The 12582-nt window shown below is 47.3% G+C and overlaps 1 protein-coding gene across 2 annotated transcripts in view; it reads right to left on the bottom strand.

Annotated features, from left to right (window-relative positions):
* Positions 1-6772, bottom strand: part of LOC133498589 (xylosyl- and glucuronyltransferase LARGE2s) — a 110135-nt gene extending 103363 nt beyond the window's left edge. For both annotated transcript variants that reach the window (XM_061815622.1, XM_061815618.1), the window contains exon 1: positions 6406-6772. The gene's annotated coding sequence lies outside the window, so the exon portion shown is untranslated. The remainder of the gene's footprint in view (positions 1-6405) is intronic.
* Positions 6773-12582: the final 5810 nt, after the last annotated feature.

Here is a 12582-nt window from a genome sequence, read left to right on the forward strand (position 1 = left end):
CATGAGCATGACAGTTTTATGACATTGTACTCCCCCCCAGCCCTCCAGTACTCCCACAAACACACAGTTGCTCAAGTCAAACAAACTGTTCCCTCTCTGCCTGTCCACTTTTGTCAAATTTTTAAAAAGAGTTATTCAGTTCACCTATCATTATCAGACATTACAGGAAAATATTTATGTAGCATTTTATCATTCTTAAAAGGCCACTGTCATGAAATGCATGATTTTAAATGTTATTAATGAAAAAACAGCAGCCGACATGGACCTATGCGTTTTTTCACCACAAAACATGATATTGACGTATGCAGCTTTTTTGTAACTCCCGCCATGAAAATCCTCTCGAGGGATTTGTTTTCGAGAAGAAGCAGGAAATGACGTATATGGCGGGACCGCCCTCAAGTGGACTCGTTTGTTTCTATTAGTTTTCCCTCTGGGAAGGTAGCTTGTTGTTCCTTCGTGTTAGCCAAAATGCCGGCTCATTGCATTGGTGGATTTACCCTCCATAGGTTTGCAAGAGACTCGGTTCATTGTGAAAAATCGATTGCACGGGTGCAGAGGACGAGAGCTTTGTGGGTTCCGAATGACAGGTAGATGTGTATACAGCAACTAAAAAAAATAATAGTTTGGGGCGGACCACGTAATCGGTCTCTCATAACATATCAGAAGATCCGCGTACGTATGACAGGCGTGCTAAAAGTGTCGATGTGCGCATCGGATGGCGTCGGGCTCACCGGCGAAACCTGCTGCGTCACTTCGCCAGCGAAGGCTGCGCGTCGGCCTGGCAAACGCTGCCGATAATGGCGCACTCAGCCGCATGCGACGACAACGCCGTAAAGCACCCCGGCTTGATGCTGTTGTTCATCCTGAACGACGGCAGCTATGAACAACGCCCTAAAGCAGCCCAGCTCGGCTCCGTGATAAGCCACCTCGGGGCCAAAAATGAGCCACACTGGCTGAGGCGCCGCATCCGCCGGTCACAGGTTTGGCAAAGGCTGCACGTCAGGCTTGGGGATGGCGGCAGCTCTGAAGAACGCTCCTGACAATGCCTCACTCAGTCGCGTGCATCAACAACGCAGTGAAGCGCCCCAGCTCGACGGTGTTGTTCATCGCATACTGCGGTGGCTGTGAACAGCGCCCTAAAGCAGCCCGGCTCGGCTCCATGATAAGATACCTCGGCACCGAAAATGAGCCACACCGGCCGGCTGCAATGAGCCGCGATGGGAGAAGATTTTGTGGTCAGATGAGACCAAAATTGAACTTTTTGGTCACAATTCCACGAACCGTATTTGGAGAAAGATGAATGATGAGTTCCATCCCAATAACACCATCCCTGCTGTGAAGTATGGGTGTGGTAGGATCAGGCTTTAGGGGTGTTTTTCTCCACATGGGACAGGACGACTGCACTTTATGAAGGAGAGGATGACTCCGGCCATGTATTGGTGAGATTTTGAGGAACAACCTCTTTCCGTCAGTCAGTGCATTGAAGATGGGTCGTGGCTGGGTCTTTCAACATGACAATTGTCATGATCCTGCCGCTTCAGCACGAGCTGTGCGGGTGTCCGCGCAGGTGCGCTGATTGGAAGGGGCACACCTGCGCCTCATGCAGCCTGATTATGCTGTGGATTTATATGACCGCGATTACAACTGGCTGGCGCCAGTTCGTATGATCTTCATGTCCCATTCGTGTGCTCCGGTATCCCTGATCGAACCTGTGTGTACCGACCTTCGCCCGTTCTCCGACCACCCTTGTAAGCCTGACTCCTTTGATACTTCTGCCTGCGTTGATTGTTCTCCCGTGTACCGACTCCTGCCTGCCCGCTCACCTGCTCTCTTCGCCCGACGTCCCAACTACCGCTGCTGCACCGGACTGCCTGCTCGATCCCCTACCTCTGCATATAATAAACGTGTCTCTTCTTGAACTACCTTGCGTCTTCAGAGTTCCTGCATTTGGGTCCTACTCTCGATCCGATGGGACGTGACTGAACGAACTGGCCAATACAGGACCCAGCAGGAAAGACCCGGCGTTGCCGGGACCGACGCAAGGTAGACCGTCTGCCGGAGGACCAAGCCTGTCCAATCCGGGTAGGCTCCCTGACGTCCTCCGCTTCCGTGTCTTACGCTCCGCCAGCGAGGTATGAACACGTCCCGAACATGACCCGTCCGGCTCCTCATATTCTTCTGGACTCTGACTTTTCGGAATATGAGGAGGACCGTGATTTGTATGACCGGCTGCCTGAGTACGACTCCGATGAATTTGATTTTGAATCTCTTTGCCCGGCTTTTCATCCCAGTCAGTTTGTTTCACCTCCCCGCATTTCCAGCACCCGAGCGACTTCGCCCTGTACGTCCAAGTACACCAATCTGTATGAGGGAACCCGCTTGGCCATCTACCTGGGACCTCCGCGTGGCGGCCAGAGGAGACGCCCCGGTCGGGCGCTCCCTTGTGCCTCCCACTGCGCGGCAACTAAGACACAGTCCTCCCACTCCCGCAGACCCGCAGCTGGTGGCGAAGCTTCCAGCCCAGAGGGAGGAGGAGCCGCCAAATCACGAGGCGTTCTACCGTGAAATGCGGGCAGAGATAGAGCGGCAGAGCGCGGAATTGGCGGCTCTCACGGTCCAGGTCCGGCAAGGATTGGCGAACCAGCCGAGCTACTCTGACATCGCAACGGCGACGGACTCGCTGCTGATGCAGGTTCACGTGGCAGTTGGAACTGACCCGCTCCCGAGACACGCCCACGTGTCAGTTTCGACTAACTCTCCGCCTGCTCAGGTTCACGTTGCCGTGGAAACCGACCCGCCCCCTTGCCATGTGCACGTCGCAGTGGGAACGGACTCGCCACCTCGCCAAGCCCACGTAGCTGTGGAAACTGACCCGCCTCCTCACCATTCCCACGTCGAGGTTTTGGCTGTTCCGAGCAGAGTTCACGCGGCAGTTGGAACTGACCCGCTCCCGAGACACGCCCACGTGTCAGTTTCGAATGACTCTCTGCCGACGCTCGTTCACGTTGCCCTGGAAACGGATTCGCCACCGCGCCACGCCCACGTTGCTGTTTCAACGGATGCACTGCAAGCTCACGTGGCAGTGGGGACTGACCCGATGCCGCCTCACGTTGCTGTCCAGGAGGTGGTAACATCTCCTCAGCCGCTTCTCGTCCGTGCTCTGGAGTACCACTGGCGACCGGCCCGCGGACGCTCCACACTCCTGCTTCGTCGGCGACCGGCCCGCGGACGCTCCACACTCCTGCTCTGTCGGCGACGGGCACGCCCATATGGTCCCGTCCAGGAGGTGGCAACGGTGACACTGACGCCGCCTTCTCACGTTACTGTCCAGGAGGGGGCGATGGTGTCGCCGCCTTCTCACGTTGCTGTCCAGGAGGGGGCGATGGTGTCGCCGCCTTCTCATGTTGCTGTCCAGGAGGGGGCGATGGTGTCGCCGCCTTCTCACGTTCCTGTCCAGGAGGGGGCGATGGTGTCGCCGCCTTCTCACGTTCCTGTCCAGGAGGGGGCGATGGTGTCGCCGCCTTCTCACGTTCCTCTCCAGGAGGGGGCGATGGTGTCGCCGCTTTCTCACGTTCCTCTCCAGGAGGGGGCGATGGTGTCGCCGCCTTCTCACGTTCCTGTCCAGGAGGGGGCGATGGTGTCGCCGCCTTCTCACGTTCCTGTCCAGGAGGGCGTGATGGTGTCGCCGCTTTCTCACGTTCCTGTCTAGGAGGAGCTGGGGAGTTCTGTGGAGCCACCCTGGAGCTGGAGAGACTTCGGGATGGTGGCGGTCATGGCTCTGGTCCTTCTCTCCATCATCCTATTCGCTCCAGATGGCTCCCAACCGCTTCATGACCTGGCCTCGTTGGTGACCAATCCACGGCTGCCTACTGACCAAGCCTCGGTGGCGACCAATCCCTGGTCGTCTTGCAACGACGGCGTGGGAGGTTCTCGTCCGGACCAGTGGCCTCCCTCGTTCTGGTTCCTGCTTCGCCGTTTGGTTCCTCACAGAGGTCGTCCGCCCGAATCGCCCTTTGGGGACCCTGGTGCTTGGCGTCCGGGTCGTCCTCCTGACCTGTCCACCCGGACGCCTTGTGTTTGGTGGCCTGGATGGCCACCAGACTGGGGTTCGGGGTGGGGGGGCGTGCCCTCCTCCGGACACCCCTTCTGCCCACCCCTGCCTGTGTTAATTATTGTCTGTTTTTTTCGTTTAGGCACGTCTGGGAGCCGTGCTTTTGAGGGGGGAGGGGTACTGTCATGATCCTGCCGCTTCAGCACGAGCTGTGCGGGTGTCCGCGCAGGTGCGCTGATTGGAAGGTGCACACCTGCGCCTCATGCAGTCTGATTATGCTGTGGATTTATATGACCGCGATGACAACTGGCCGGCACCAGTTCGTATGATCTTCATGTCCCATTCGTGTGCTCCGGTATCCCTGATTGAACCTGTGTGTACCGACCTTCGTCCGTTCTCCGACCAACCTTGTAAGCCTGACTCCTTCGTTACTTCTGCCTGCTTTGATTGCTCTCCTGTGTACTGACTCCTGCCTGTCCGCTCACCTGCTCTCTTCGCCCAACGTCCCAACTACCGCTGCTGCACCAGACTGCCTGCTCGATCCCCTACCTCTACATATAATAAACGTGTCTCTTCTTGAACTACCTTGCGTCTTCCGAGTTCCTGCATTTGGGTCCTACTCTCGCTCCGATGGGACGTGACAACAATGACCTGAAGCACACAGCCAGAAAAACCAAGGAGTGGCTCCGTAAGAAGCATATCAAGGTCCTTCCGTGGCCTTGCCAGTCTCCAGACCTAAACCCAATAGAAAGTCTTTGGAGGGAGCTGAAACTCCGTGTTTCTTAGAGACAGGTAACAAACATGTCTGATATAGAGAAGATCTGTATGGAGGAGTAGGCCAAAATCCCTCGTGGAGTGTGTGGAAACCTGGTGAACAACGACAGGAAACGTTTGACCTCTGTAATTGCAAACAAAGGCTACTGTACTGAATATTAACATTCTGTCAGGTATTCACTTACTTATTTTCAGCTGTATTACACAAATAAAGCATTAAAAAAATCATACATTGTGATTTCTGGATTTTTTGTTTTAGATTATCTCTCTCACAGTGGACATGCATCTACAATGAAAAATTCAGACCCCTGTATGATTTCTAAGTGGGAGAACTTGCAATATAGCAGGGTGTTCAAATACTTATTTTCTTCACCGTATATATGTGTATATCAAAGAATAACAAAAATGGATACATCTGCTTTAGCATCTGAAGTCTTCATATATATATATATATATATATATATATATATATATATATATAATATATATATATATATATATATATATATGACATTGAACAGGGAGCAGTTGGAGGAACAACAAACAAAGATGGAGGCATGCACTGGAAAGGAGAGGAATGAATATTGGCCGAAGTAAAACAGAATATATGTGCCTGAATGAGAGGGGTGGAGGGGGGAAAGTGAGGCTCCAGCGAGAAGAGATAGCGAGGATGGATGACTTCAAATTCTTGGGGTCAACAATCCAGAACAATGGTGAGTGTGGTAAGGTGGTGAAGAAATGGGTCCAAGCAGGTTGGAACTGCCGGTGGAAGGTGTCTGGTGTGTTATGTGACAGGAGAGTCTCCGCTATGATGAAGGGCAAAGTTTATAAAACAGTAGTGAAGCCAGCCATGATGTACCGATTAGAAAGAGTGGCAGTACCAGGAAGCGGCACTGGATGTGGCAGAAATGAAGATGTTGAGGTTCTCGCTGGAGTGAGCAGGGGTGATAGGATTAGAAATGAGCTCATTCGGGGGACAGCCAAATTTAGATGTTTTGGAGACAAAGTTCAAGAGAGCAGAATTTGATGGTTTAGATATGTCCAGAGGCAAGAAAGTGAGTATATTGGGAGAATGGTGCTGAGGATGGAGCTCCCAGGCAAAAGGACAAGAGGAAAATCAATATGTGTATATATATATATATATATATATATATATGTATATATATAATATATATATATATATATATATATTATATATATATATATATATATATATATAATATTATATATATATATACACACACAAACACACACATTCAGACACACACACACATACAACCATTAAATGAGCTGAACCCTGAACTGGTATGTCAGTATATAAATATGTGTGTGCATTAAAATCAGTACTGTGTAAAAAAAAAAAAAAAAAAAAAAAGCATTTGTGTGAGGTAATCCTGACCGTAAGCCACTTACTGTACATGACTGAGGTACACACTATGACAGTTTATCTATCGAAGTCCAACAGATTTCGTCTATTCTAAAACAATCAGCAAAGTTTTCTTAACTGAAACTCAATGCAAGAGAAGCTGGTATCTTCTACAAAGAAATAAATTATTAATTATTATTATAGTGACACTCACCTTTGCGCTTTTCTCAAGGATGTTACCCCCAGTGTTGTTCCATTTGGGAACTCTGAATTTGCAAGACTTTCAAGGGTCCATTCCAAATCATGACTCACCCTCTTCTAACTGTTTAAAATCCAGAAATTGTGCGCTTTTATGATGTTCATTGACAAATATAAAACTGTCGCCCTGAGATGATACAAACACAACAACCGCACGTGTTGGATGTGGAGCAGAGACTGACTGAACTGTGTTAAGCTTTGAACGAAGAGGTTGGGTTTAAATCCAGTTTTGTTTTTTTATGCATGAGTTAGAGCAATGCTGCTGCTGCTGCTGCGAAACCGTCTTTGGTTCACTCTTTATCTGTTAATGGTCTTATCGCAATCGACACTCTTGCTGCTGAGGTATTCCTTCCTGAAAAGAAGAAGACAAAGTGGCTTGCTCCCAACACTACGCCGGACCACAGCTAACTCCCGACAACCCCCACCCTCACATAAAGTTTAGCCAATAGCAAGGGCTGCCTGGGATTTTCCCGGCACCGCTCTCTCTCTCTTTCACATGTCCCCCACTCCTCCCCCAGCACACAAACACACATACCCACACAGTTATTTTCCACTGACTCAAATATTTGAATCATAAAAAAAAAAACATAATCTCAAAATATCTGTCTCATTTGTGTATAGTTAATTACACAATAAGAAAATCCCTTAAAGATATGCGAAAATGTGACGTGGGCACCAAGGTTTTTCTTTTTGGCCATAATTGTGAAAGGAATGTCTGGCATGAACACAACACTACTCATCACCAAAAGAACAGCATCCCTACAATGAAGCGGCATGGTGGCATCATCATGCTTTGGAGGAGTTTTTCCGACAGGAATTGGGACATTAAAGAAAGAAAGAAAAAAGAAAGAAAGAAAGAAAGAAAGAAAGAAAGAAAGAAAGAAGAAAGAAAGAAAGAAAGAAAGAAAGAAAGAAAGAAAGAAAGAAAGAAAGAAAGAAAGAAAGAAAAGCTTCTGAAAAATGTCAGATTTATTTGACCTTAATCCTTTGGCATTTTAAGAAACAGTTGATGCTGTTGTTTAGTGCCACTCTAACTGGAGGAGTCACATTAATGTGTGTGTTGCTTGCTCCATACTAAAGCCATAATATAGTATACAATTACATGTGCAAGATAGCCACAATATAAAAAAAATAATACATTTCGTTTAGTGCCAATGGAACCAAGTCAATCTGTTTATTGAATGAAGTAGCTGTCTAATTATACAAAATCTGTTAGTGTGTGACAAGAAAATGCCTCCCAATCCTGTGTGAACTGTGTTAATACACAGTTCAGGGATTGGTGCGCCTCCTTTGTAATATGTTTGTTCTTCTCTAGTTCCCACTATAAGTGTTTCGCCATCTGCCCTATTGTACAATCTTCCTCTGGGAGAGGTGGGTGAGTGTATTTGTCATTGTCAGTTGGTAATCCTGAACCATCCCAATGTTTGTCACTGCTTATTATCAATCCATCCATTTTGTTTGCTGCATACCCTCACGAGGGTCGCGGGAAGTGCTGGAGCCTATCTCAGCTGTCAACGGGCAGGAGGCGGGGTACACCCTGAACTGGTGCCAGCCACTCGCAGGGCACTTAGAGACAAACTGCCACACTCACAATCACACCTCGGGGCAATTTAGAGTGTCCAATTAATATTGCATCTTTTTGGGATGTGGGAGGAAACCAAAGTGGCTGGAGAAAACCCATGCAGGCACGGGGAGAACATGCAAACTCCACAAGCGGGGCCGGGATCGAACCCAGGTCCTCAGAGCTATGAGGCCAGCACTTTACCAGCTGAGTTACCATGCCGCCACTGTTTATTATATATCTTTTGATATCAATGGTATTTTTATATCTTTTCATGTCACGTAGTGGGTATATGTCAGTTGAGTCACATATGAAAAGGATATTTTTGTGACAGTTGAGGATTCCGTATGACGCCGTGACAAGGCAGACTGACTTCTCGATTTCCAATGTCATCTATTTTCTTTGTGTAGGAGCTAAAGCGGACAGTCAAAGTTTATATGGAGGTTTTTCTGTTATTCTGTCAGGTATGTTTTGTTAAATTTGTATGTTTTGTATTTTAAAACGTAATCACAACCACCCTTTCATACACGAGCAACTGCACTTCAACACCTAGTTGTCAAACTACTGAAATTTGCAGATGACACCACAGTCATTGGCGTCATCAAAGATAGTGATAAGTCTGCATATCAACAGGAAGACGAGTGGCTGGAACTATGGTGCAGCCGACAACCTGGAGGTGAACATGGAGACTGATTGACTGACTGGAGAGATGACAGTCGACTTCGAGAAGCATCCTTCGCCACAGCTGCTCTTCACACTGTACATTTGCCCTGAGTCATTTGTTAAGATGGTTAAGTTCCTTTGACTTACAGTCTCTCGGGACCTGAAGTGGGAGACCAACATCCGATCCATACATACAGGCCCAGCAGATGATGTATTTCTTGTAGCTTCTGCAGAAGCACGGTTTGTCACAGGAGCTGTTGAGGAAGGTCTACACAGCAGTCATAAAATCAGTCCTGTGTTATTCCATTCCAGTTTTGATGCTGCTACAAAAACAAATACATTTTGACTACAACTGACAGTCAGGAGTGCTGAAGAAAATTATTGTCAGAACTTAGACAAGAACATACAAAATCTTCTTGGACGCTCCACGTTCTGGTCACCACCTCTTCCAGTCCCTTCCTTCAGGTAGCTGCTACCAAGCAAAGCAAATCAAAACCAGCAAATATACCAACATCTTTACTCTTGCTATCTACAACAACAGTTAAATTACAATTTCATGGCAACATGCTGCCAATTTTGCACTGTTGAGACAGTTGAATTAATTGTGCACTCACGAAGTCGGAGTCTTGTCACTCTGTTCTATTTGCATAATTGTTGTTGACCAATATATATCTGTTGTTGAGCAGTAATGGGCATTAATGTGCTTGAAAGCTATTTGCACAATTTTCAATGTAACAGATTATCAACACTATTAGTCATTTCAAACAGCTCTAAATTTCTTGAGGACTGTATCATTTGCACAATTGTTATTCTTTCAGAATTACAATATTACAGGTAACCTTTCATTGTTCAATGACTCTCCAGTGTGTGTTTTTGTGTCCTAAAGTGTATTTTGTCACAGTGGCTGTTGTAGGCAAAATGGATAAGGGAGGTAGTTAGTTCAGGTAGTTTATGATTTTACCGTCATATGTTGTATGACCGTCAGCAGCCCCCCATTTTGATAAATGGATTTTATAATGTAAAGATGTACCAGCCTTTGTTTCAGAATGGCAGTTTGTTCATTTATCCATTCATTAATTTTCCATACTGCTTATCCTCATTACTATCAAGGGTGTACTGGACCCTATCCTAGCTATGTTAGGGTGAGAGGCAAGGTTCACCCTGAATTGGTCATCATCCAAATGCAGGGCACATATAAACAATCAATCTTCACACTCACATCAAAACCTATGGACAATTTAGACTCCTCAATTAACCTACCATGTACAATTTTTTGGGTGTGGAAGGAAACCAGAGTACCTGGAAAAAACCTATGCAGGCATGGGGAGAACATGCAAACGCCACACAGGGGAGGCTTGATTTGAATCTGGCTCCTCTGAACAGTGAGGCAGATGTGCAAGCATCGTGCCGCCCTGAACAGTTGTTGATCGGTTAAAATTTACCATTAGAGCTGGTACCCAATGGGCCGTTACGTTACCCAACCCCCGAGAAACAGTTAACAGGTAGGGCTCAATCTAGGGCCATTGTGTACGCCTTGTAGGGCCATTGTAGAGGACTCCATTATTCCTTGTCCCAGTACATGTGATCAAGATACAGATGTACCAAATCTTCACTTTATTTCATAGTCCAATGCAAAGTCAATAATGCTTAAGAAACATTTAAGAACATTACAGATAAAAAGACACAGGGTTTACAAACTGTTTTCAGGTTGGCAACAGAAACAAAATCCCCCATATCATAAATAAATCAGGAATGAGTGAATGGTGAAAATGACAGACAAGACTACCTTTAACTAAAGTGAGACTCATGTGCCCACAAACACACTCTGCCTTCAAACACAAACAAGCGCACACCTATGCATCTACCCAGATGCATTAAACCAGATCCAGATGAATATTCAAGGTGAGGATGACATTCTTCAAGCATAATCATATGCAAATAACCCATATGTGGTGCCCTTCAAAACAGCTACTTCACAGGTATAGCGTGGACAATGCATCAGATAATTCAAGGTTAGGTCTCTGTTCATGGATCTGGGATTTAGTTTTGAGAAGAAGTTTACTATCTGAAAGAACCTAACCCTAACCCTAACACACATTGCTAAGATCCACAAATTTTGATACTGATCAAAATTTTCCATTCCTGAAAAAAGTATATTCGTGCTCAGCAAAGGGACATATCACACTCAGAGGGCACATATGATAAACGTGTGTATGCGTGTGTGTGTGGGTGTGCGAGTGTGTACGCGCGTGTGTGGATGGGGGGTGGGGTGTCACACCGGTGCCCACCTGGTTCTGACTTGAAGTATTTATATGACATGACCAAGAGACAAATAACTCCTAAAACTAAAATGCAAAAAGTGCAAAAATACTGTACATCACCACATTAGAAAAAATGGAAAAAAAATAAATATAAAAAAAAAACATACCTGTATGTTAATAATGAAAAGTATTGGGGTTTTTTGGAATGTTGTGAGAATGTAACATGTTTAAAAAAATACAATTTCTCACTTTACTGATGTGTTGTCTCCTGATAGTTACACAGTACACCTACTGTAGTACTTAGTTTGCCTCACAGGCATCAGACCTCGTTTCATGTTTTTGGATCATGCCTTTTGTCTAGCATTTTTCTGCCTCAGCCTTGTCGGAATGCTACACCTGGTTTTGACCTGTTTCTTGAATAATGCCACTCTGATCACCTGTAAGTTCTGTATTTGGGTCCGTCCCCATGTCGCTAGTTCATGACGGAACAAACTGGCCAGAACAAGAACCAGCAGGAAAGAAGCGGCGTTGCCTGCCACGCCGTCAGGCACACCGCTTGTCTGCCTTCCAGCGTTCCCAGTCTGAAGACCAAGCACCCCCTATCCGAGTGAGCGCCGTCTATTGCCCTTTCGTACCTTGTCACCTGCACCGCCCATTAGTCATGATTACTTCCCGACCACGACCCGCTCACCACCACACATTTTGCTGAATTCTGAATTTTCGATTACGAGGATGATATGAATTTATACGACCGGCTGCCTGAATCCGACTCGGACAATGACTTTGAATTTTCTCTCCCGGTGATCAGTCCCAGTCAGTTTGTTTTGCCGCATCACGCTTCCAACCTCTGTGTGGCTTCGTCTCGTGCCTCCCGTTGTTCATCGAACAAGCCCCAGGCGACTTCCGTCCACGTCTCACCGGCGACCGAACCAAAACAGATTTCCGCCCGCGCTGTTTCAGCGGCAACCGATCTATGGCCGCCTCACGACCAAGCCTTGGTGGCGACCAATCCCCAGTTCCAGTTCCTGGCTGCCTGATGACCACACCTTGATGGCAACTAATCCTTGGCAGCCGGATGACCATCCTTGGCGGACGGATGACCAGGTCTCGATGACGACTGATTCCCGGCTGCCTTCTGCTCCTGTTTCGTCATTATATCAGGTAAGGGAACCCAATCTTTCTCGCGGTTATGGAAATAATTTTCTTTCCTCATAGGGGCTACTGTCAGTTTGTCTTCGGGATTCCATCCAGAAACCAACGGGCAGATGCAGAGACTGAACCAAGACCTGGAGATGCTGCCGATGTCTCACCCATTCTCCCAGACTCAGAAACTGGATTGGGTTGAATACTCGCACAATTCTCTCCACTCTCTGTCTGGTATGTCTCCATTTCATATCGTGCACAGTTATCAGTCCTCTCTACTTCCTGCCATAGCCCCCAAATCTTCAGTTCCCTCTGCATTGGCATTGGTGAGACATTGCAGGAGGACCTAGGAGCAAGCATGGCAAATACTACAGTGCCGGGGACAGTCCTATAAGACCACAGCTGACTGTAAGAAGACCTCTGCTCCGGCCTACACAGTGGGTCAGCAAGTGTGGCTCTCAACAAACCATTTTCCACGCTGGTTGGAATCCCAAAAGCTAGCTCC

The sequence above is a fragment of the Syngnathoides biaculeatus genome, chromosome 3 (genome assembly GCF_019802595.1).
Source record: "Syngnathoides biaculeatus isolate LvHL_M chromosome 3, ASM1980259v1, whole genome shotgun sequence".
In the NCBI taxonomy this organism is placed as follows: Eukaryota; Metazoa; Chordata; class Actinopteri; order Syngnathiformes; family Syngnathidae; genus Syngnathoides; species Syngnathoides biaculeatus.